Source organism: Coenobita brevimanus, chromosome 62 (genome assembly GCF_032717465.1).
Source record: "Coenobita brevimanus isolate Jiangsu-jjx chromosome 62, ASM3271746v2, whole genome shotgun sequence".
In the NCBI taxonomy this organism is placed as follows: Eukaryota; Metazoa; Arthropoda; class Malacostraca; order Decapoda; family Coenobitidae; genus Coenobita; species Coenobita brevimanus.
Genome location: NC_137015.1, coordinates 12,531,842 through 12,556,563, shown reverse-complemented (window position 1 = coordinate 12,556,563; position 24,722 = coordinate 12,531,842). Strand labels below are relative to the sequence as shown.

General features: G+C 41.5%; 1 protein-coding gene across 1 annotated transcript in view; it reads right to left on the bottom strand.

Annotated features, from left to right (window-relative positions):
* sl (small wing phospholipase C gamma 1) overlaps positions 1–24,722 on the bottom strand; it is a gene marked incomplete at its 3' end in the record, with an annotated part of 811,582 nt that overhangs the window by 436,703 nt on the left and 350,157 nt on the right. The gene's annotated exons all lie outside the window — the stretch shown is intronic.

Below are 24,722 nucleotides of genomic sequence, written 5' to 3'. Positions count from 1 at the left end.
AGGGTAAAAGCTGACAATCACGACCATCAAGTGATCCTGACCGACCCGGTGAATTACACACACACACACACACACACACACACACACCTAGAGCCACAGCGATCAGACATGTTCCAACCAACTCCACTACAAACCTTGAGCAGTTTTCAGGAATTGTGTTTGTCCTGTCTCCATTACGGTAGTTATTCTCTAAAGTTTAAAGTACTGTCAGTTAAGTCAGTCAAAAATGTAAATAGCCAATGTCAGCAAATAACTGTGTATACAGTACATGGATGTTTCATGAATTTCAGTAACAACTGATCGTGGCACCAACAAACATGGCCACCAATGTAAACACTGAGGGACCAGAATTTCCAGGATCTGACAGTGAAACATATGTGATGGAGTTGATTAAAACATTGATCATGAGGACTGGCAAACTAGAAAAGAAAGTGGAGGATCAAGTATCAAGAAACATGTCCGAAATGACCGAAAACAATATACAGAGTCTGATACAGGCCAATGAAAAAGCAAACTAGGGGTGCGAGAATCTGAGACAAGAAAATATTGAAAATATTATTACTGGAGACAGCAGTAATAAAATGAGGGTGAGTAGTGTGTTAGAAGAACAAAAGGCAAGGTGGGCACATGTGGAAGAAAAGAAAGAAGTGGTTAGGTTAGGGAAACTCATTCAAGAAGAGAGGGAATTGAACATGAAAAAATGGAATAAAATGTAGTGAAAATATTGAAGAAGAAATTGAAAATAGTGATAGAAACTGCAGAAAGGAACAGATGTGTGGTAATATTTGGAGACAGGGAGGAGGAAGAAAAGGTTAGATATGTGAGACTCATGAGACTTGAATCATGTAGGAGAAATACTGGGTAAGATCAATCAAGATGGAAGCATGTGGGAAAAAGAAATTGAGTAAGTATGGAGGATAGGACCACATAAGGGACAAGCAAGACCAAGGAGAGTTAAGCTGTCACCAGAAAGTGTGGTAAATGACATACTTAAAGTGACCTGGAAACTAAGTAAAGAAGCAGGGATAGAAAATATTATAATAAAAAAAGATCTGAATGAAGATGAAAGAGAAGTTTTAAAATCTTTGAAGGAACAGGTAAAGGGGAAAAAAAATGACAGGAGGACAGAGGAGGAATGTAGGTTTTTTTTGGAGAGTGATGGACATGAAAGTAAGGAAGTAGTGTGTGATGAACTAGAATGAAGGAAACAGGGGGTATGGTTGTGAATATGACGAAGAGAAGAATGAGTCAAGACAATACTGGGACAGTAAATCTAGAAATCATGTATAGTAATGTAGAAGGATTACTATCCAACAAAGGGGAAATTGGAGACTACATAAATGAAAAGAAACATGAAATTATTTGCGTGGTGGAGACCTAATTGCCCCGGAATATTGATACAAAATTATTTGGATGGAACAACTATAATGTGTGGAGGAAGGATAGAGAGGGGGAAGATGTGATGATTCTAACCCATACTGATTTAAAAACAAAAAAGACTCAAATTGAAAATACCACAACTGAACTTTTGGAAATGGAAATAGAGGACTGTTAAGAAGAAAAAATAGATGTTACAGTATTTTATATGCTCCCCCAAACTTGGGTATGGACAAAAGAAGATTATCAACAGTTGGTAAGAGAATCCAATGTAAAGATAAAGATGTTAACTGAATGAAGAAACAGAATAATAATCAGGGATTTTAACTGCAGAAAAGTTGATTGGGAAAGTATGGATGCTGGGAATAATGAGGAATCATGGGGAAATAAACTGATGGAAATGGTGATGGAAAACGTGTTAACTCAATTAATTAAAGAAAATACAAGAATTAGAGGCTGGACTTGATATTCACAAAGGACTCAAATGATGTGAAAAACATGCCCTACCAATGTCCCTTTGGTAAAAGTGATCATCTGGTTATTAGGATGGAAGTGGTGGGAGTACGGGAAGGAGAAAGAGATGAAAAACACAGAGAAAATAAATACAATTATGGAAAGGCAGACTTTGCTTCCCTAAGAAACTTTTGCCAAAGTGTAAACTGGAGCAAAATGAATGCAATCACAGATGTTGATGAGAAACATGAGTTCCAGATAAAAGAACTGTATATAAAACAAGAGTTAACAGATAGATATAGACAGTAATATGTTCAAAAATTCTCCACAGCAATGGTCAGGAAGAAAGAATGGTTTAACAATAGGTGTAAAATGGCACTTGAGGTAAGACACAAAGCATGGAAAAAAGTGAGAAGGTATTGTGAAATGGCTTGGGAGGAATACAATCAGGTAAGAAATGAATTTGTGAGGGTGTGGAGAAAAGGAAGAAAATATGAAAAAGATACTGTAACTAAATGTAAAAAATAACCTAATCTATTTTATAGGTTTGTAAATGGTAAAATGAAAGTTAAGGACAGTCCAGTATAATATGATTCAGAGATAGAAATGACACTTCCAAAACAGAAGAAGATTTGTGCAAAACAATGAATAACAAACTGTAGTCAGTTTATGTGTTGGAAAAGGAATTTAATGAACCTGAAATGGAACCCTGGATGACAACAATGGTGGAAATTGCAGTTGACATGAATAAGGTGCTACAGTTGATAAGGGACCTGGATGTGACAAAAGTAATGCGACTAGATAGTGTGGTAGGACATATCCTGAAAGAATGTGCTGACCAATTACTGTAGCCTGGAAAATGGACAATAACCTAAAAATTGGATAACAGCAAAAAATGTGCCAATGTTCATGGGGGGAGACAAGGAAGATCCACTCAATTATAGACCTGTATCACTTACTGGAGTTGTTTGTAAATTCTGTGAGAAAATTATTAGAAAAAGATGACTGAAGTACTTTGACAAAAATGAAATGATAACACCAAGACAATTTGGTTTTAGGGAAGGAAGGTCTTGTGTTACTAACCTACAAAGTTTCTACAGTAGGGTAATAGATATCATACAAAAGAGAGAGGGGTGGGCAGACTGTGTCTACCTAGATCTCAAGAAAGCATGTGACAGGATAGCCTAAAAGAAACTGTTGTGGATGTTGAAGACCTTTGGAGGAGTGCATGGCCAACTATTAAAGTGGATGGAAGATTATCTCATAGGCAGGCAGATGAGAACAGTTACAGAAGACAAGGTTTCACAAAGGAAAAATGTGGCCAGTGGAGTACCCCAAGGCTCTGTCTTAGCCCCAACAATGTTTCTGATGCATATAAATTATTTGCCAGAAGGTACCATCCACTCATTCGATGTAGTGCTGCTCTCAGGTGTCTGTCCTTTCCTTTCCTCCTTCCTTCTTTCTCTCCTTCCTCTTCTGTTGTTCTTTACTTCATTCATTCCTTGTCCTTTTGCCTATGAGTGACTTTACACTCCCTCTTCCATCTATCTTTCCTTCAGTCTTTCCTCTTCCTTCTGCCTGTGGGTGACTTTACACTAAGTGACAAGCCAAATGGTTTTCTCTTCAATAGGAAACCATTTATTATGCTGGGTGGTAACCATATAACCAAATTATGGCACCTGGTGGTTTAGTGGGTAATTACAGCACTCCAATTGGATTGAGCCGGTGAAGGTTTATATCCAAGGGATGGTTGGGGGCGCATTGCTCACGTAATGCCACTCAGGGATGAGTGAGGCTGGTCACTCTCATCTTAAATGTCAGGACCAACTTGCCTAGCCCCGGGCTCCTACGCTCCTCATGTGGCGACCTAGGATTGGATGATGGATGGATGGAATTTAAACAGTTACATAAGTATGTTCATAGATGATGTTAAAATCATGAAACATATTAAATGTATTTATAGTTATAAAGAACTGCATGAGGACTTGGAAAAACTCCACAGCTGGAGCCAGACATGGAAAATGAATTTCAGTGCCAAGAAGTGTCATATATTGGAAATAAGAGTTTGTGAAAGAAGACTGCTTTGGACATAAGAAATGGGCAATGAGATAATTAGTAAAAGAAAAGATGAAAAGGACTTGGGAGTGATTATTCAGGATGACTTGTCAACATAAAAGCAAAAGAAACAATGAGAATGACTTGGGAGTGATTATTCAGGATGACTTGCCCCCAGAAAAGCATATAAACACAATCACTGGAGGCACTTGTGAATTACTGACCAACAAGAGAGTGCTTTTTTAATTATATGGACAAGGAATTGCTCAGGGAGTTGGTAGCAACCATGATAAGACCAAAACTAGAGTATGCAGCTATGGTATGATCACCTCATTTGAAGAGGCATATTGATAAACTGGAGAGGGTTCAATGGATGGCTAAAAGGATGATACCATGCTTAAGAGAACTGACCTACAAAGAGACATTGGAAAAACTGAAGTTACCAATACCGCCCAAGAGAAGGGAAAGAAGAGACATGATCATGATGTTCAGAAATGTAAGTGAATTGGAAAAGGTGGACAAAGCAGATCTTTTTGTGTTGGACAATGGAAGAACAAGAGGTCATGACTTCAAGTTGAGGAAAAGTAGATGTCTTAATCATCTTGAAAGGTTCAGTTTTCCCAACACAAGCATTGGTACTTGAAATGACTTAGACGAGGAGGTGATGCAGGCAAAAAACATTCATGTGTCTAAAACTAGATGGGAAAAATCCAGATATCGAGCCATTCTGTGTTTAACCTGTTAACTGCTCATGGCAGTTTTTTGGAGGTGTCTGTGGTGTGCAGACATAGGGGTAAAAATGAAATTTCCCAAAGGCCAAATTTTGTCTTAGGAATTGAGAGGACACATGCCAAAGTATACAGTAACGAAATATAAACTCAATATTTACCTGGTAAAGCCATGGATGAACACTGAAGTGTCTGATTCCCTACTGGAATGTATGGTTTTCATTTTCTTTTGCTTTTTCGGTTTCGGTTTCAGTTTTGAAGGCTTAAACATGCTTGCATGGGTCGGCCTTGGTCACCATGGCACTATATTCAAAATTCAACTGTGCAGCCAGGGCTATATTGAGCAGTCGCACTTGGAACAGCCCAGGCTGTATAGAGCAGTTAACGGGTTAAAACTAGACTGGATAAATATAGACATGGAGACAGGACAACACGAGCTTAGCTCAAGTCCTCCATACCACAAATAGGTAATACAAATAGGTAAACACACACACACACACACACACACACACACACACACACACACACACACACAGACCATGACAGTGTGAGAGGACGGATGCTTAGCACTGCACTCCACTACTGACATACCTAGGAGTATCTTTAAATGGGTTGAGCTTGGTACTGCGCTAAATTAAGTGATGATTTAATATAGCAGAGCAAGTATAAGTGAAAAAGTGTAGTCCAAAGAAAATATACATCAAGAATCAGTGTTCCTAGGAATTCACTGAAGTGGGGCTGACACAGTGGGTGTTGTCTTTCCACCGAGGAGGGTAGCAGGGAGATGTCATATTATAGGCAAAAATTATCTTTCCGTAAGATGGATTACTTTGCAGGAATGCCTCTAGTAGGTGAGAGAGGGGATTAAAGTAAGAGAATGGATAAATGTATAAAACAGAATGATAACTTCCACCCAGAACTGGGTGAAATGGAAACATATAATAAATTAGTGGAGAAAGTGAATAAGAGGCAGTCAGATAGGAACTACACTTGCAGAGGGGAAAAAATGAAAAGCTAGGAAAGGAAATAAACAGAAAAGACACAACAATACAATAGTTATTAGCTGAGGCAGACTCACTGAGAAAGAAAACAAGTGAAATGGGGTGTATCATGGTCAACCATGAGAGATTCTAGGAGGAGATAAAAAATGATACAGATAAAATTAAGCAAGCAAGCACTCTAACAGAACAAAGCTGTGATACTGATGAGAAGATACCTCGTGCAAATGAAATGATGAGAATTTGTTCAGATGAAGTACAAAGTACATGTGCTGAAACAGTGAAAATGAAACAAGAGTTAAAAAATAAGGTCAAAGATAAAACCATAAGAAAAGAGCCCAATGCTCATACTAGGGTTCAGCTGAGATCAACAAATTCAGTATATAGTAAATTACTGGTATAGATGAATAAGGAATAAGGAACAGAATCTCCAGAGACCAAAAGGAGATGGTAAAGATATTGAACATACTGAAAGAAGTATCAAAGGACATCTGTGAAAGATATTGGAGAATACAAAAGACTAGGAAAATATGAGGGAAACAAGTCAAGGCCTCTGAGAGTAACCTTCCAAAGTGTGAACATTGTAGAAGAAATAATAAAAAATGCCAGCAAACCCAAGGAATCAGAGGATTTCAAAGAGGTATGGATAAAAAGATGCCTGACTCAGGAGGGAATGGGGACTGCTAAATGAAAAGAGGGACAAAGCAAAAACAAAACAGGAGGAAAATCAGAGAAAGAGAGAAGTCAATATTTTTACAAAGTAGCAGGGTTATAGGTAAGGAAATGGGACATAAACAGCTGGGACTAAAAAAATGGAAGGTTGTAGACTCATACTATGTCAAATATATGGACAACACGGCTAGGCTGATGTACACAAACGTAAATGGAATGGAATGGTATCCAAATTATTAGAGAGGAAAGACTATACCAGAAAAAAGATATGCCATATTATCTGCCTAACTGTAACAAAATGAACCCAAAGATATCCAATGACACCCCAAATTTTGATTAATACAATTCACTCAATCCTCAAGTAACGTGGACAAAAGGGACTGGAGAAGTACCGTGCTACTCAAACTCGCGTCACTCAAACAATATGTATGCATGTATAGTGTGTTACATAGCCTATGATTTCATCATCCTTTGTGTAATTCTAACGTACAGTATGCTGCATGTTTGATCACAAGCGTGTTCTACCTCACCCCCCCCCTTCCTCCCTTATAGTAGAGTAAGTCGTTCTTTCTGTTGTTCAGAGCAGGAGTGTCAACTCTTTGTCCCCTCTGGGGGTAGGGGGGTTTCAAGAATACTCCCCCAGTATCCCTGCTTGTCGTACGAGGCGACTAAAAGGGTTGGTGGTGGGTTAGTACCCCACCCCGTAAAAAGAACTAACTAAAAAAGCAAATAAAGCGCCTCGGACCCAGACGGACCACACGTTGACGACTAAGGAACGGACAAAGGACATTCTGAGGGTAGGAACATGGAATGTGAGAGGAGTGAATGATGAAGTGAAAGAGAGAGAGATTGTCCAGGTGCTTGAGGATGCAAAAGTGGATATATGTGAATTGACTGAAACTAAATGGAAAGGTGAAAGGATGAGAGAATGGGAATACGGTGTAGGTATATGTGCGGGAGTCAGTGAGAATGAGAGGGCAAGAGAGGGAGTATGTCTGATGATAAGCAAGAAGTGGAAGGAGAATATAAGAGAGTATGGAACAGTGGGTGCGAGGATTGTATGAGTGAGGATGAAAGTAGGTATACAAGCATGGGCGACTGTATGTGTGTATGCTCCAACAGAGGATCGAGTGGCAAGAGTGAAAGATGAGTTTTGGGTGAGAGTAGAAGCATGTATGGACAAGTTTGAGAGGAGCAAGAGAGTGCTGTTGATTGGAGACATGAATGGCAAAGTTGGGAATGTACGAGTGGATGGAGTGGTTGGTCAGTGGGGTGTGCCAGCTGAAGTAGATGGGAATGGTAGTGCTTTGGTGGACATCTGTGCTAGTAAGGGGTTAGCAATAGCCAACACCTACTTTCATCATAAGATGATCCACCGGTATACATGGAGAGTAATGAGGAGGATGGATGGTGAACTTGTTGAACGAAAGGCAATGATAGACTACGTGTGTGTGGATGAGCGAATGAGAAGACAAGTGTTGGATGCAAGGGTGTGGAGAGGGTGGGGGAATGGAGTCTCGGACCATCACTTAGTGATGGCCAAGGTAGAGCTGCAAAGAAAGTGGTTGAGGAGACGAAGGGGAAGACAGGAGGAAGCAGCTCCTGTGAGAAGAGTGGAGAAATTGCAAGATAGTGAGAAAATGACAGAGTATAAGAGCATAGTGGAAGAAAGATTGGGAAGGTATGAGCTAGAGCAGATGGAAGGGGTGGAAGACGTATGTAAGATATTCACGGAAGAGATAGGCGCAGCGTGTGAGGCGGTTTGTGGAGTGAGGAGGAGATGCAAGGGTGTGCAAGGGACAGCATGGTGGAATGATGAGGTGAAACGAGCTGTGGAACAAAAGAAGAAGGCATATGGTGAATGGTTGGCGAGTAGAGGTAGGGAAGAAGATGAGAGAGAGAAGAGAGAGGTATATGTGAGCAGGAGAAGGGAGGTTAAGAGACTGGTGAAGGAGAGTAAGAAGAAAGTGGATGAAGAGTTTGGGAGGAATCTGAGTGTGAAATGGAGGGAGAGTAAGAAATTGTTTTGGAAGGAGGTAAAGAAAGTAAGGCAGTGTGAAAGGGGAAATAGTAGGGGAGTGAAAGATAGGAATAATAGATTGCTGGTGGAGAAGAGAGAGAAATTGAGGAGATGGAAGGAGCACTTTGAGGATTTGTTGAATGTGGAGAGTGAGAGCAGTGTGCGTATAAGTGGTTGGGGAATGGCTGGGAGAAGAAGAGATGAGAGGAGGGAGGAAGAGATCAGTAGGTCAGAAGTAGTGGAAGCGATGAAGAAGATTAATCTGGGAAAGGCCCCAGCAATTGATGGAGTGTGTGGTGAAATGCTTAGGTATGGGGGTGAGATTGTTGTGGAGTGGATATGGAAGTTGTGTAGATTGGCTTGGGAAGAGGGAAGGGTTCCAGAGGACTGGAAATCAGGTATAATTGTTCCTCTGTACAAAGGAAAAGGGGAGAGAGAAGTATGTGGTAACCATAGGGGTATTTGCCTTCTTAGTGTGACTGGTAAAATATATGGTAGAATACTCATTGATAGGGTTAGGCATATGACAGAGGAGCTAGTTGGAGAAGAACAAGGGGGATTTAGGAAGGGAAAAGGGTGTGTAGATCAGATATTTGTTCTAAGATGTTTAGTGGAGAAGTATCTAGAGAAGGGAAGGAAAGTGTATGCTGCCTTCATGGACTTGGAGAAAGCTTATGACAGAATAGATAGGCAAGGTATGTGGAAGGTATTAAGAATATATGGAGTGGAGGGGAAATTGCTGAGTGCTGTGAAGAGTATGTACGAGGGAGCTAGGGCTACGGTGCGAGTGGATGGTGAGCTGAGTGAGTTCTTTGATCTCAATGTGGGACTGAAACAGGGGTGTGTGATGTCTCCATGGCTGTTTAATATATATATGGATGGGGTTGTAAAGGAGGTGCAAGGTAGGGCAGTGGATGTGGGGGTGGCACTAATGAATAAGGGTGAGATTTGGAAGCTTCCGGTGTTGCTGTTTGCTGATGATACAGTATTGTGGAGTGAAGATGAATGGGAGTTGCAAGGTTTGGTGAATGAATTTGGCACAGTGTGTAGGAGGAGGAAACTGAAAGTTAATGTAAACAAAAGTAAAGTTATGGTGTTTGAGAGGAATGAAGTCACAGAGTGTGCAGTGAGGTTGGATGGTGAGGATATGGAGAATGTGAGTGCATTCAAGTACTTGGGTAGTGTGATGAGTAAGGATGGAACTTTGGGGGATGAAGTACGTGAAAGGGTACAGCTGGGAAGAAAGGTTGTTGGTACACTGAAAGCAGTGACGAGAAATAGGGAGGTGAGTATGGAAGTTAAGAAGTCACTGCATGATGGTATTGCGATCCCTACCCTGACGTATGGAAGCGAGGCGTGGACCTTGCAGGAGGGGAACATGTCAAGAGTGAGAGCAGTGGAAATGAGTTACTTGAGAGGAGCATGTGGAGTGACGTGGAGGGACAGGTTGACGAATGAAGAAGTGAAGGAACGTTGTGGGGTAGATGTGGATGTGGTTGAAAAGATTAGGAGAAATACACTGAGGTGGTTTGGACATGTGGAGAGAATGGAGAATGAATGACTGACTAAGAGGGTGTATGTAGGTGAGGTGGAGGGAGGGAGAGGGAGGGGTAGACCGAGGATGAGGTGGAGGGATGGAGTTGAGAGGTATATGAGGGAGGGGGGGGGTGAGTTGGGGGGAGAGGAGTCAAATGGTGGGTGACAGAGTGACTTGGAGGCGTTTTATCTGCGGCCACGCTTTGCGGGATTAGGGCGTCGGGCTATAGATAGATAGATAGATAGTCTCTACAATAATTGCCACTTAGATCTACTCCTCATTTTGCTCACATCTCTGTCCTCCCCTGTACAGTTGTTATTATTGTGAGTGCTCAGGAAGTCTCCAGCCATCTAGCAGCTTTGTAATTTGAGTATAAGTGTTATTACATTTTTTCCTTGTGCTGTATAGCATGAGGTGTTGATTCGTAGGCCTAGTGAGGTTTTTGTGATTCATGTGTTTTGATGTCAGTCATTTTTGATAATATTTTGTATCTGTAATAATATATCTTGCATTAACTGAGCATTATCTGGTTTTCTCATTTTATCAGGGCTGACTTAGATAAATTTACTCTTGCTAAATTGGTGTTAATAGAGGCTATTGCAGTTAACCATATATTTAACCTGTTTTTTGCCATTACATTATCCTTATGAGTCCTGAATGTTTAGTTGTTAGTTTGAGCATTAAACTTTAACTTATAATTTTACCTAACTCTTTTGTTTTGAACCTGGAACTTTGCGGGACAATTTTCTCTGTTCCGTAACAAGTGGTACAATGTGTTCTGGTGATTTTCCAAAACTCTCATTTTTACCCCTTCTTACCACCCTACCCCACATAAATTACCCCCTAATTATACCCACCATCAGGTAAAACACTAAAAGAGATATAACTATTGTAATTAAGAACAGGAACGGTATTAGAAAATTCATTAACGAAAACAAAAGCTGGGCTGGGTATCCTTGTGTTGTTGATGCGTAGCTCCCTGACACTATCCCCTCGCCCCCCACCCCAATGCTCTTGTCATAAAGTTTCACCTTCTCTCACATCATGCCACCTTCGGCAGAGACAGTAGGCTGCACAGAAAAAAATATTGTGGGTTTTTGCAGTTTTAAGGGACAAAATGGAACAAAAATGTTTGCTAATAAGAAAAAAATTACTCTTTCATCCATGTGTTCTTGTAAGCTAGTGTTCAGTTTCACATTCTTCATTTGATTTCACACTTCCCAACACATTTCAGACTGACTGAGCATACAGCTAGTTGTTCTTTCTCTAATGCTCCACATTATGCCCTATGAGCTTTCTGGCGAGCTTCAGGACAACATTATGAACTTTCGCTGTTGCCAAGTTCACATCACCTGGTTTCCCACCCATGATCTTCTTTATCTTCTCCTGGTCCTTCCAAATCATTTTGATGATGCTTTCATTCATCCCATGCACTTTTGCCATTTCTACTTGCCTCTTTCCCTGTTCTAATTCCATTACTATCTCATGCTTCTGGGCACACATGAATATGCACCCCTATCTGGGCAACTGGGGCTGACCATGTGGCATGACTAAGAGTCAATGCTCTAGCTCAACACTCAAACACAAAAAATAAATCCTGCTGCAAAGCACAGGTAGAACTCAGTGAGACACAAGAAAGGACTGACAGCCATATGCTCAGTCAGTTCGAAATGTGTTGGGATGCTCAAAATTGAGCAAGGAATGTGGAACTGAACGCTAACTTATGAGAAAACACGGATGAAAGAGTTTTTTTTTTTTTTTCTGATTAGCAAACATTTTCATTCCCCATTTTGTTTCCTAAAATTAGGAAACCCACATGAGTGTGGATGGAACTCGGTGAGATGTGAAAAGGGACTGACAGCCGTATGCTCAGTCAGTCTGAAATGTGTTGGGAAACGCGAAATTGAACGATGAATGAGGAACTGAATGCTAACTTATAACACATGGATGAAAAATTAATGTTTTTCTGATTACCACATACTTTCATCCCATTTCGTTGCCTAAAATGGCAAAGCCCATAAAATTTTGTCTAGCCATATGGCCTTGAGTGTGCCCAGATGTAAGCCAGCCAATCATGGTGAGTCTGGCAGGTGATGTCACTGTGCGTGACTTTCAAATTTCATTGCCCAGCTAGCACACTTCCAGTAAGAGCTCAGGTTTTTCCAAGTACCGATTGACCTCTCTAATTATGCTGGGCACATTAGAACAAAAACATGTTACTCAAGGATTGAGTGCATATGGAGAGGAGAAAGAAATGTGAAAAAAGGAGGAGGAGCTATAAGATTTGCTTCGCTTCATTTCTGAAGGCTCTAACATGTTACCTAATGTTTGCTCTCTATGCTGCTCAATCTCTGGCTGCATCCCTATTCAGTCCCTTATCCCTGAGGTCACACTCGATGACCTCATCCCAGGTCTTTTTCGGTCCACCGCTCGCAACCCCACTCCTGACATTAACACTTCTTACTTTCTGCACCCAATTATCATCCGCCATCCTCTCCACATGCCCAAACAACCTCAATCTACCTCTCCTCATCACAACATCATTACACTCCTGTCCCATCTACCCCTCAACTCTTTCATCGTAAACCTAGCTCCCCCAGGCCTCGCATTGGGTACGCACTGCACATCCACCTAATCATTGTCATTTCTGTATGTCTGAGCCTGCACAAATCTTTTTCCCTTACTGCCCAGGTCTCATTACCATACAGCATTACACTCCCAACACATCTATCTATCTATCTATCTATCTATAGCCCGACGCCCTAATCCCGCAAAGGGTGGCCGCAGACAAAACGCCTCCAAGTTGCTTTGTCACCCACCATTTGACTACCCTCCCCCCAACTCACCCCCCCCTCCCTCATATACCTCTCAACTCCATCCCTCCACCTCATCCTCGGTCTACCTCTCCCTCTCCCTCCCTCCACCTCACCTACATACACCCTCTTAGTCAGTCTTTCATTCTCCATTCTCTTCACATGTCCAAACCACCTCAGTGTATTTCTCCTAATCTTCTCAACCACATCCACATCCACCCCACAGCGTTCCTTCACTTCTTCATTCGTCAACCTGTCCCTCCACGTCACTCCACATGCTCCTCTCAAGTAACTCATTTCCACTGCTCTCACTCTTGACTTGTTCCCCTCATGCAAGGTCCATGCCTCGCTTCCATACGTCAGGGTAGGGATCACAATACTATCATGCAGTGACTTCTTAACTTCCATACTCACCTCCCTATTTCTCATCACTGCTTTCAGTGTACCAACAACCTTCCTTCCCTGCTGTACCCTTTCACGCACTTCATCCCCCAAAGTTCCATCCTTACTCATCACACTACCCAAGTTCTTGAATGCACTCACATTCTCCATATCCTCACCATCCAACCTCACTGCACACTCTGTGACTTCATTCCTCTCAAACATCATAACTTTACTTTTGTTTACATTAACTTTCAGATTCCTTCTCCTACACACTGTCCCAAATTCATTCACCAAACCTTGCAACTCCCATTCATCTTCACTCAACAGTACAGGTAACTCGCACGGAACACGTGGGTTTCGTTCCTACCGTGCCGTGTCAGGTGCGAAATCGCTATATTTAAACTACTCCGTATTTTGCTCCCTAGACCCCCTAAATGTGTTGTTTTGCTGTTATCTGTCACTAGTAATCACTAGAAAGCACCTTAAGTGGTTAGAAGGTTTATTTAATGTTATAACTCACAAATACAATACTCCAGAGCAAAACTTCAACACACAAATACTGTACGTAAACACAAGGAAACATTCCGACGCCGATCGTAGGTAATCATATAAATCAGGTTAACTGGTACCAGTGCTTTAACTTACAAGTACATACCAGAACAGTACATATTTAACTTAGAAATGCAGTACTGTGATATCGAATGATTTCAGTACATAATCTGTTAGGAATGGCTGGAAAAAAAAAAAATGTTATGAATACATTTTCACCTTTTTGATATATGTTTATGGTAGTTTCGAGTTATTTTTTACGTTATCGTTGTGCCCATGCTTGGAAAAGGGAGCAAAAGAGTTGAATTTTCAGTCCTAAATGAGAAAACTGCATGTCCTCCAAGGCTAGACTCTGCCACGGGAGAATAAAGTGGAGGGTCAGTCCGATTAGCAATAATGAAGTTGTGTCACAACTTCCAGCTCCCACACCACGAGAATGGCTAAAAATAGAATCGTAATGCAGTTTCAGAACTAACAATAAGTCTAATTATTACGAATACAGATACAAAGCAGAAATAAATGCGTTTACAGACGGGGAAAATGTACTTCTTCCGTCATAACATGTTCATCTTTCTCTATCATTTTACGTTCATCTTTATCATTTTACCTTGTTATTTTCGCAATATATATTGCTGTCTTGTAAACAGGGTGGTTGTTTGTGTTTTGCAAGGGAGGAAAAAGGTTGTATTTTCTGTCTGGGTCGAGATAATGGGTGTAACTATGTGTGGTCAGGCATGGCCACGAGCGAAAAAATCGTACATCCACTCATCACGATAGCAGGTGGTGAACTGACAGATGATACATGAGAGGGTGAAGTCAAGGTCAGTCTCATGTCCCAGATTTTCGTTCACTTCCCGAAAGTTTTCACAGTTTTCTACAAGTTGCAATGCATCAAATGATCCAAACCATTACAGCAAACCTGAGCAAACAGGTAAAGATACCAAGACAAAAATGTATTTTTCTCTTATTATAAGTCTTTAACGAACAAACAAAAATGGCAATATTCCAACGCCAATCATGGGTAATCATATAAATCAGGTTAACTAGTTACAAGGCTATATTTAATGCTTTCATTGCTTACAAGTACATACCAGAACAGTAAATATGTAACTTACAAATACAGTACTGTAGAAAAGCAGTACAGTAAGAGTTTAACGAACAAACAAAAAAGGCAATATTCCGATGCCGATCATGGGTAATCATATAATTCGGGTTAACTGGTTACAAGGCTTTATTTAATGATTTAACTTTATTTAAGTGCTTACAAGTACAGTACATACGAGAACAGTAAATATTTAACTTACAAATACTGTACAGTACTGTGGAAAAAACGAACAAATAAAAAGGGCAATATTCTGATGCCTATCAGGTAAACTGGTTATAAGACTTTATTTCTTGCTTTAACGTTATTTAATAGTACTTTAAGTTGCACATAAACTTACCAGAACAGTACAGTACTGTAAATATTTAACTTACAAATACTGTGCTACTGTACTCGGGAATGTCTCACTCACTGAATAATTTCCTGCCTAGATCGTCACGTAATCAAAACAAACCGCGCGCTGCGGTGACGTTCGAGGATTTGATCTTTCAGAGGCCTCTCCTGCGTTAATTTGTAGTTTTCATAATGGTTTTTTAATCTTATGTTGTCTTATATGTATCCCAGCCCTTACCATGTATAATTGCGAGCGCGTTCCGTGAGATCGTGTTCCGTGCGAGTTACCTGTACTGTATCATCAGCAAACAGCAACACCGGAAGCTTCCAAATCTCACCCTCATTCATTAGAGCCACCCCCACATACACTGCCCTACCCTGCACCTCCTTTACAACCCCATCCATGTATATATTAAACAGCCATGGAGACATCACACAACCCTGTTTCAGTTCCACATTGAGATCAAAGAACTCACTCAGCTCACCATCCACTCGCACCGTAACCCTAGCTCCCTCATACATACTCTTCACAGCACTCAACAATTTCCCCTCCACTCCATATATTCTTAATACCTTCCACATACCTTGCCTATCTATTCTGTCATGGGCTTTCTCCAAGTCCATAGAGGCAGCATACACTTTCCTTCCCTTCTCTAGATACTTCTCCACTAAACATCTTAGAACAAATATCTGATCTACACACCCTTTTCCCTTCCTAAATCCCCCAACACATGCTGCATACAAAGATCCCTTATCACATAGGGAGAGCCCTTTGAATGTCTGGAGAGGCAACAGCTCCCTGAACTTCTTCCAACCACTCCTCACTCAAACCACAGAGCTAGCTCCACCCCCACCTCCTGTACATAACATGTCTCCCAAATAAAAAAATATCTTCCACACACTCAAAAGACTTATCAGCAAGGTCAACCATTTCATGCCTGACAATCTCCACATGCTCTCCCCAACACACCGCACACATCATCTCGCAATCTACCTCTAATACTGTACCACTACATCCTTATGTTCTCACTTACCACAGACACTGCACAAGATGGAATTACTTCCCGCGCCCTGGTCGCAAATCGCACATGGCCACTCACCCTCTTCTTTGACAGTACCACCACCAGCCCTAGATACCTTCACTTTTCTTTTATGTGCATTTACTCTTGAGCCCTTGTACCCCACATCACCTCTCCATTTCCTAAATCTTTCCTCTGCCTCCCTTTCATTCTCAGCAATCAACACCAAATCATCAGCATACAGCATCTCCCATGGGACTCCATTTCTGAAGTCACGTGAGAGGGCTTCAAGTACTTTACTATGATCTGACCCCTGGTGCACACCAACATTCACAAAAACTTGTCACTCAAATCTCCATTCACCCTTATCTGGGTGAGAGCACCCACATACATGGCCATAACCAACCTAACCGGCCACTCCTCCATCCCAGGAGGGTTAGAAAGTAAGATTTTTGAGTGAACCTTGCACTCTGACATATAATTTTTTTTTTTAACGCTGGTTTTAGACAATTTCGACCTGCTGATTTCGAATGTGATGAGTGCCAGATGATAAAAGTTGAGCGTTTTTGTAGACATTTCTTGAAAGCAGGTATATAAAATCATGGTAAAAGGCATTGGCTATCTCCTTTTATACCTACCTAGAGCAAGAACTCTGCCAAGATTGACAAATTTGTATTGAGTTCCATAAAATTAATTTTATTTTACAGTTCATTATTACTTCTATCTATCTATCTATCGCCAGACACCTCAATCCCGTTTGGGGTGGCCACAAACAAATCGCCTCCACGTCGCCCCGTTCCCCGCCATTTTATTGCCCTGCTCCCAACTCACACCCCCCTCTCTCATATACCTCTCCACCCCATCCCTCCATCTCATCCTCGGCCTCCCCCTCCCTCTTCCCCCCTCCACCTCACTCACATACACTCTCTTCGTCAGTCTCTCACCCTCCAGCCTCTCCACATGGCCAAACCACCTCAGTGTGTTCCTCATAATGCTTCCTATCACATCCACATCCACATCCACACCACAATGCTCCTTTATATCCTCATTCATCAGCCTGTCTCTCCATGTGACTCCACAGGCTCCTCTTAAATAACTCATTTCCACTGCTCTCACTCTTGACTTGTGTCCTTCCAACAACGTCCAAGCTTCACTTCCATAAGTTAGAGTTGGTATCACAATACTGTCATGTAGTAACTTTTTCACTTCCATGCTCACTTCCCTGTTTCTTATCACTGCTTTCAAAGAACCAGCAACCTTTCTTCCCTGCTGTACCCTTTCAAGCATTTCACCCTCCAAACCTCCATCCTTACTCATCACACTACCCAAGTACTTAAACGTACTCACATTTTCCAATTCCTCACCATCCAACCTCGCTGTACATTCACTGACTTTACCTCTCTCAAAGACCATCACTTTACTCTTCCCTACATTCACCTTTAGATTCCATTTCTTACACATTCTCCCAAACTCATCCACCAAGCCTTGCAGTTCCCCTTCGTCTTCACTCAACAACACAGTATCATCTGCAAACAACAGTGCAGGGAGTTTCCAAACACTATCCTCTCTCACCAGGGCCACTCCAACATCCACTACCCTACCTTGTACCTCTTTTATTACCCCATCCAGACATGACACATCCCTGTTTCAACCCAACCTTCAAAGAGAAAATTTCACTTAGTTCACCATCCACATGCACTGCAGCCTTAGCACCATCATACATACTCTTCACAGCATTCAACAACTTCCCATCTACTCCATATATTATTAATACTTTCCACAATCCTTGTCTATCCACCCTGTCATATGCTTTCTCCAAATCCATGTAAGCCGCATACAACTTCTTTCCCTTCTCTAGAAACTTTTCCACTAAAGATCTCAGAATGAATATCTGATCTACACAACCTCTTCCCTTCCTAAAGCCTCCCTGTTCTTCTCCAACTAATTCCTCTGTTCTTTCTCTAACTCTGTCAATAAGTATCCTACAATACACTTTTCCTATTAAACTAAGAAGACAAATGCCCCTATGATTACCACACACTTCTTTTTCCCCTTTTCCTTTGTACAAGGGGAATAATTATACCTGACTTCCAATCCTCCGGGACTCTACCTTCCTCCCAAGCCAATCTGCACATCTTCCACATCCATTCTACTACTATCTCTCCCCCATGCTTCAGCATTTCACCACACACTCCATCATTTCCTTCCAAATTCCTCATCCACTCTCTTCTTACTCTCTCTTACTAATCTTTTCACCTCTCTCTTTCTTTCTGCATATAACTCTCTCTTCCGCCTCTCAACTTCTTCCACACCCCTATTTCTCATCCATTCATTGTATGCTTGCTTCTTTTGTGCCACAGCCTGTCTCACCTCTTCAGTCCACCACGCTGTTCCTTGCACACCCCTCCGTCTTCTCTTCCTCCCACACACCACATCACATGATGCACATATTTCTTCTGTAAATATCCTGCACACACCTTCCACGTCCCCCATCTGCTCCAATTCATATTTGCCCAATCGTTCCTCCACTTCTCTCTTATACTCTGCCCATTATTACTTATTATTACAAAATAGGTCATTATCATATATTACTGAAAAACTAAATGACGCTATAATTTATAGTTAAATTCAGAATTGAATTCTGATTATATGGCTCGTAAATATTTGTCTTTGTCTTTCTTGCAGTGATGGATTGCATAATATGTGGTAGCACGAACCTGAAGCTTATCCAGTCTTCAAGAATCCTGAGACTCATGATGCGAGTCGTCAATGTGGTGATGGTTTGAGTGAAAGTGTTGCAGAAGGTGTTATACAATCCACCTGTCACAAGAACTGCATCAACACTTACTGCTCAAGGCATCATATAGAGCAATTTCTAAAATAACGTAAATTGCAGTGAGCTGATGGCACATGTAGCAAAAGACTGAGAGGAAGTATTGCATTTAACTTCCTTGAGGACTGTTTGCATTGTGGTCAGAAATGCTCAGTGGATGCCCCACAATGAATCCAAGTTGTTGGAGAGAAGCATATGTTTGTAGAACTGCTGATGTTGGAAAGCCCACATCAAAAGAAGCCATTCTAAGGTAAGCAAGTGAAAGAAATAATGCCTGGCCAAAAGATGTGACATTCAGAGTTAATTGTGCTTTGACCAATCTGCATGCAGCAGATGCCCATTACCACGAAGACTCTTGCTAAATTTTTCACCAACAGTCGAACTAAGTCCATGTCTAATTAAGGTGACAGTGCACTAGACAATTTAGTCAAACAAATTGTCACAAAGAATGCATTTGGAATAGTATTGATCTGCATAATTTGTATACTGAACTAGGGGGAACATAGCATTCAAGGCATACTATCAGCAAGAAACTGCATCCTGAACTGATTGTTTTGTCCTCTCCTGATGTGGCATCAATCTAGGTGTTTTGGAGTAAAGTAGCAAATCATCTTCATATTGCAGATGACACTGAGGATGAATGCAATGTACAAGTCATCTCAAGTTTGGTCAAAAGCATCAGAGCAGAATGCCAGAAACCAAATATGAAATCTTATTACAGTTTACCCGCATATCAATGTCCGATGTTATTAGTGACTGTAGGACTGAGACGGATTTTCAAGCTGACAGAAGAATTGCCTTTACCAAAACAGGCCATCGTGTTGAATGTAAATGCAAACAAAGAACAGGTCATCCATATGATTGTAAAAAAGTTGTGCTTCATCCAAGTCCCACAAGGAAAATGCATCATCATGTCTGGCCCTGATCCACAATCAACAGAAGTTGGGGTTGGTCCACAGCAGACAGCAATAACACATGATAAGGCTGATGTCATCATGACATATTACATGATTCACAAAGCTTTTGCAGGCTTTTCACCAATTCGGGTTGTATCTGATGACTATGATGTGCTTCTTATACTTGCACATCACCTGCATGCACAAACCAACAGCTTGCCAACTACAGTTGAGGTAACCATGGAGTCGTGTTCCGGAGAGCACAATGTCATCAATGTCAATGAGGTGGTCAATAAGCATTCTGCAGTAATCTGTAACCTTCTTGAAGCTCATGCCCTAACTGGATGTGATGCAGTCTCTTCATCTGCTGGTATTGGCAAGGCAACTGTATTCAAAACACTTGAAAACTTCACTGGTTTGCTTCTTGTAGGTGATGTTGCAGCATCACCAGATGATGTCACTAGCTCTTATTTGAAATCTGTAGCCACATTATATGGGCAGGAGCCAGAGATATCACTAGGCCACATGCGTGCTAATATTTTTAAGAGAAAACTTGTTGGTAAACAACATTTACCACCTATGTTAAGCAGCCTTCCACCTACTCAATATGCAGTTAAGCTACACTGTGAGCGAGTCCATTTCCAAAAAGCTTTGTGGAAATCAGCAGGCATGGTTTCACCGCCCGGCTTGGGCCCCTGAAGCATGGCTGGGAAATGAATGGACATGAACTGCGACCAAAGTATGCTCTGCCTGGACAGTTAGCTGCACCAGATGAAGTGCTTAATCTTGTCAACTGTGGCTGCAAAAGTGGCTGCAAAAAGACACACTGCCCATGCACAAAAAAAACACTTCTGTGCTCAGACTTCTGCAAATGCAAGAGCCAAGCAAGCTGTCAAAACCCATTCAAACTGAACATGGACAGCAGTGATGACTGAGGCAATAAGTCTGAATAAATATTGTGTGAATATATTATTATAAACATTATATAATATCAGAATCAATTTCCTGAATTGATTTCTAGAACTGAACACTCATAACCCATCATATGATACCATCCGATATAAAGTCTTTGTGTAATTTTTTCATGTATGGATAAATCATTATTGCCATATATCTAGTAATGTTATTTGATTATTTTGTCAACAAAATATTAAAATATAATTTACACCTTTAATAACCATTTAGATTCATTCTCAGCATTTCATAGGATTCCTGGCAGTAATTTTGGATTTTTGCATTTTTATAAAAATGCTCAAAGTTTTACGTCTGGCACTCGTCATATTTGGATTCAGCACAAATAGTCTAGAAACAGTCATCAAAACTACTATAAGTTAAAAGACAAGGACTAACGATTTCTAGCCTGGGCCAGAAATCGTTAGACACTTTAGGGACTGTCAAAGGCCTTTTGCAAATCAAAAAAACAAAGTACAGTTCCCTTTCCTTTCCTATATACAGTATTTTCCCTAACGCTGTCGAACAATGAATATGGCATCAGTGGTTATTATTAACACAGAAAATATTAACAAAATATCAACAATGAAATATTAACAAAGAAAAATCTACAAGCCAAAGAGATAGAGCTAGATATACCCTCACAGGCAGAAATCACTGCAGCAGAGATCAACATATCTGAAGGATAAATAATGGTGGCAAATTTATATATGCCACCCAAGACAAATGCTTGGGATAGAGGTGAATAAGAAAACTTGGCAGAAAGTACAATACAGAGTTTAAGAACTCTACTGCATAAAATGGAAGAAAAATCTGAAAGAATTATACTAACAGGAGATTTCAACACATATATAAATTGGAGTACTCTAGATGTAAGATATGAAAGCTGTTGGAATCAAAAGCCCCTGGATATTATAAAGGAGTTTTTCCTAACACAACATGTACAGGAAAACACCAGGAAAAGAGGACCAGAAGAACCATCATTATTAAATCTTACATTTACCTGACATGAAAAGTAAACTGACAACATAATATATCACCCTCCTTTTGCCAAAAGTGACCATGCAGTATTAAACTGCAATTTCAGGTTAGCATATGATACAGTTAGTAATAATGAAAGCTAAAAAAGGAAACTAAACTACAAAACAGGCAACTATCATGACCTAAAGAAGTACTTTAACCCCTTTGTACATGATGATGCATTAGTCATCATTAGGGTCTGGCTGCAACAATACACACTGACGCTTTTGGTGTCATTAAAGCCAAAAACCTTCACCAGAAAATAAGTTTTCAGCCGATCTGTGTCATTTTTGGAGGCGTCATAGCTTGCCCAGCGCTCATCAAAAGTAATGAGTTGGCAACTATGGGTCCCAATACCAATGAGAGACTGGACAGATTTTTCAGTGTCAAATGAGCTGTGAGTGAGGAAGGCACTAGCAGTTTTGTCCCTTTAAATTTCCACTCTTACCTCCATCCCGGCAGTGCAACATATTTCACTATACCAATAGTGCTTATGTATAGTTTTGGGACACTGTTGTGATTAGATTTGATATTTGCAATAGGAAATTTGGTGTTTGTGAAGCATTTCTGGCTGTTATCAGCTGTTGGCCCAATGAAGATTGTGGTACTGTTTCTAATCAACTACACTGCCTCTACCCTGCACCAAATGTGAGTATTCAACTATAAAAATAGTGACACTGAATCATGTGAATATAGTGTGCATATCTAGTGTAAGGGAATTGGTGAAATACATGCAGCAGCTTAGAGGGAGGCAAGAAACCGCCATACAGTCACGACATGGCATGGGTACACCGTAGTTTTTTGCATTTTTCTTGAAAACTATGAGGCCTAGGAGAACCATTGTGGTCTCAAATGAAAGCCCATGAAATTCTGCATAGGATGATAAAATAAAAACATAACACTGCCTAAAAGTGTTTCACTAGAGCTCCCCAAATAAAAAATCTGTTGTCTGTCAGAAATGGGTTTTACTTTTCGCTTATTACTTGAACACCATATCTTGCATCAAAATGCCACCTTCCGCATTCGAAACCTAATAAAATTCTCTTTCCAATGATGGTATAACATGTTGAGACTGATTAGTAAACATTTGAGTTATGATGTTGGGAAGTGTGATGTATGTTCCCGAATGTTTATTCACACGGCCCTAACATGTTTTTTTTTTTCTTATCGTGTAGAAAAAACATTTTAGTTATTTCAAGAATAACTTCCTACTTTCAGAGTAGTTTGCATTAATTTTTCTCCCTAGATCATCATTTACCTCCTCCTTTTTCCTCTTCACTAGTTGGAGAAGAACAGGGAGGCTTTAGGAAGGGAAGAGGTTGGGTAGATCAGATATTCATTCTTAGATCTTTAGTGGAAAAGTTTCTAGAGAAGGGAAAGAAGTTGTATGCGGCTTTCAAGGATTTGGAGAAAGCATATGACAGTGGGGTTGGTGGAGGATTAGTGCCCCTCCCTGTAAAACAATTAACTCTAAGCCCTTGGCCACCCCGTTTGGGATACATGGCGTCTGGCAATGAATGAAAAATGAATATGACAGGGTGGATAGACATGGATTGTGGAAAAGTGATCCCTCTAATATCCGAACGCCCAATATCCGAACATCCCCACTAACTGGACATAATCGTCCCGGGATCCAACATTCAAAAAATGGTCGGGGGTGGGGAATCCCGCCCGTAATTTGAACTTGCCACACGCGGCGCGGGACAGCATTATTGTGGCGCGTCAATCCTCCGACGTCTGATAGAGCGCCCATGCATCCTCCCCACTTTCTGCCTTTCTCTCGCCGCGAGTGCACGCTCGTCGTTATGGCTGCCCACGTGCTCGCTTTTGTGGTGGTGCCTTACCTGCTGCAGGCACTCCTGCTGCTCTTGGGCCTCCTATTAGTGTGTGTGATGATGGCCCCGCTGCCTGAGAAGAGGAAGAGAGTGGTGTTGACTCTGGAGAAGACACGGGAGATATTGGAAAAAGTAGATGCGGGGTGGTCTTCTTCCCGCATCCTTCACGAGTTCAACCTGGCCCGATCTACTTTGTTTGATATTAAGAGATCCCAAGACAAACTCATGCAGTACACGGCTGACTTCTCGTCGAGAAGCAAACGCAACGTGGAGAGGAAGGTGATGTTTACTCCCAAGTTTGCTGAAATCGACCGCTCCACTTTGATTTGGTATCGACAGCAACGTGCTGCTGGTGTGATGGTACGTGGAACGGAGCTGAGGGCTGCTGCTGAGAAGTTCGCCAGGCTTCACGACACCCTAGACTTCAAGGCATCCGAGGGTTGGCTCTTCACGTTCAAGTTACGGCATGGCCTTACCAACCGTAAAGCTCATGGCGAAGCTTTGGACGCTAACAAGGATGGAGTTGACGAGTTTCGACACAAGGTGAAGGGCTTGATTGACAGGGAGGGTCTCACTCTCGGTCAAGTCTACAACGCTGACGAAACTGGTTTATTCTATTGCCCTTTGCCAACGAACACTCTAGCCGAGGAGACGGAGAAGTGTGTACCTGGCCGCAAGCTCTCCAAGGAACGGATATCTGCTTTATGTTGTGCCAATGCTAACGGCATGCAGCGGCTTAAGCCCGTTGTTCTTGGCCGCGCAAAGCAGCCTCGGAGTCTTCGTGGGATGATGGATGTCCTTCCTGTCATCTGGTACCATTCTTTGAAGGCATGGTTTACACCCATGATCTTCAAAGACTGGTTCCACCGCCACTTCGTCAAGGAGGTCATCAATTACCAGACGAAGACACTGGGAATCCCACGCGACCAGGTAAAGGCCCTCCTTCTCCTCGACAATGCACCTGCCCACCCGTGCGACAAGGAGTTGGTGGCTGAGAATGGCCGGATTAGGTGCATGTTTCTGCCACCTAATACGACTGTTCTTATCCAACCAATGGACCAAGGAGTGATCATGGCAACAAAGCGCCTATACCGACTGAAGGTCCTGGACGAGGTGATGGTTGTTCTCGAGGACAAGGACAAGCGCA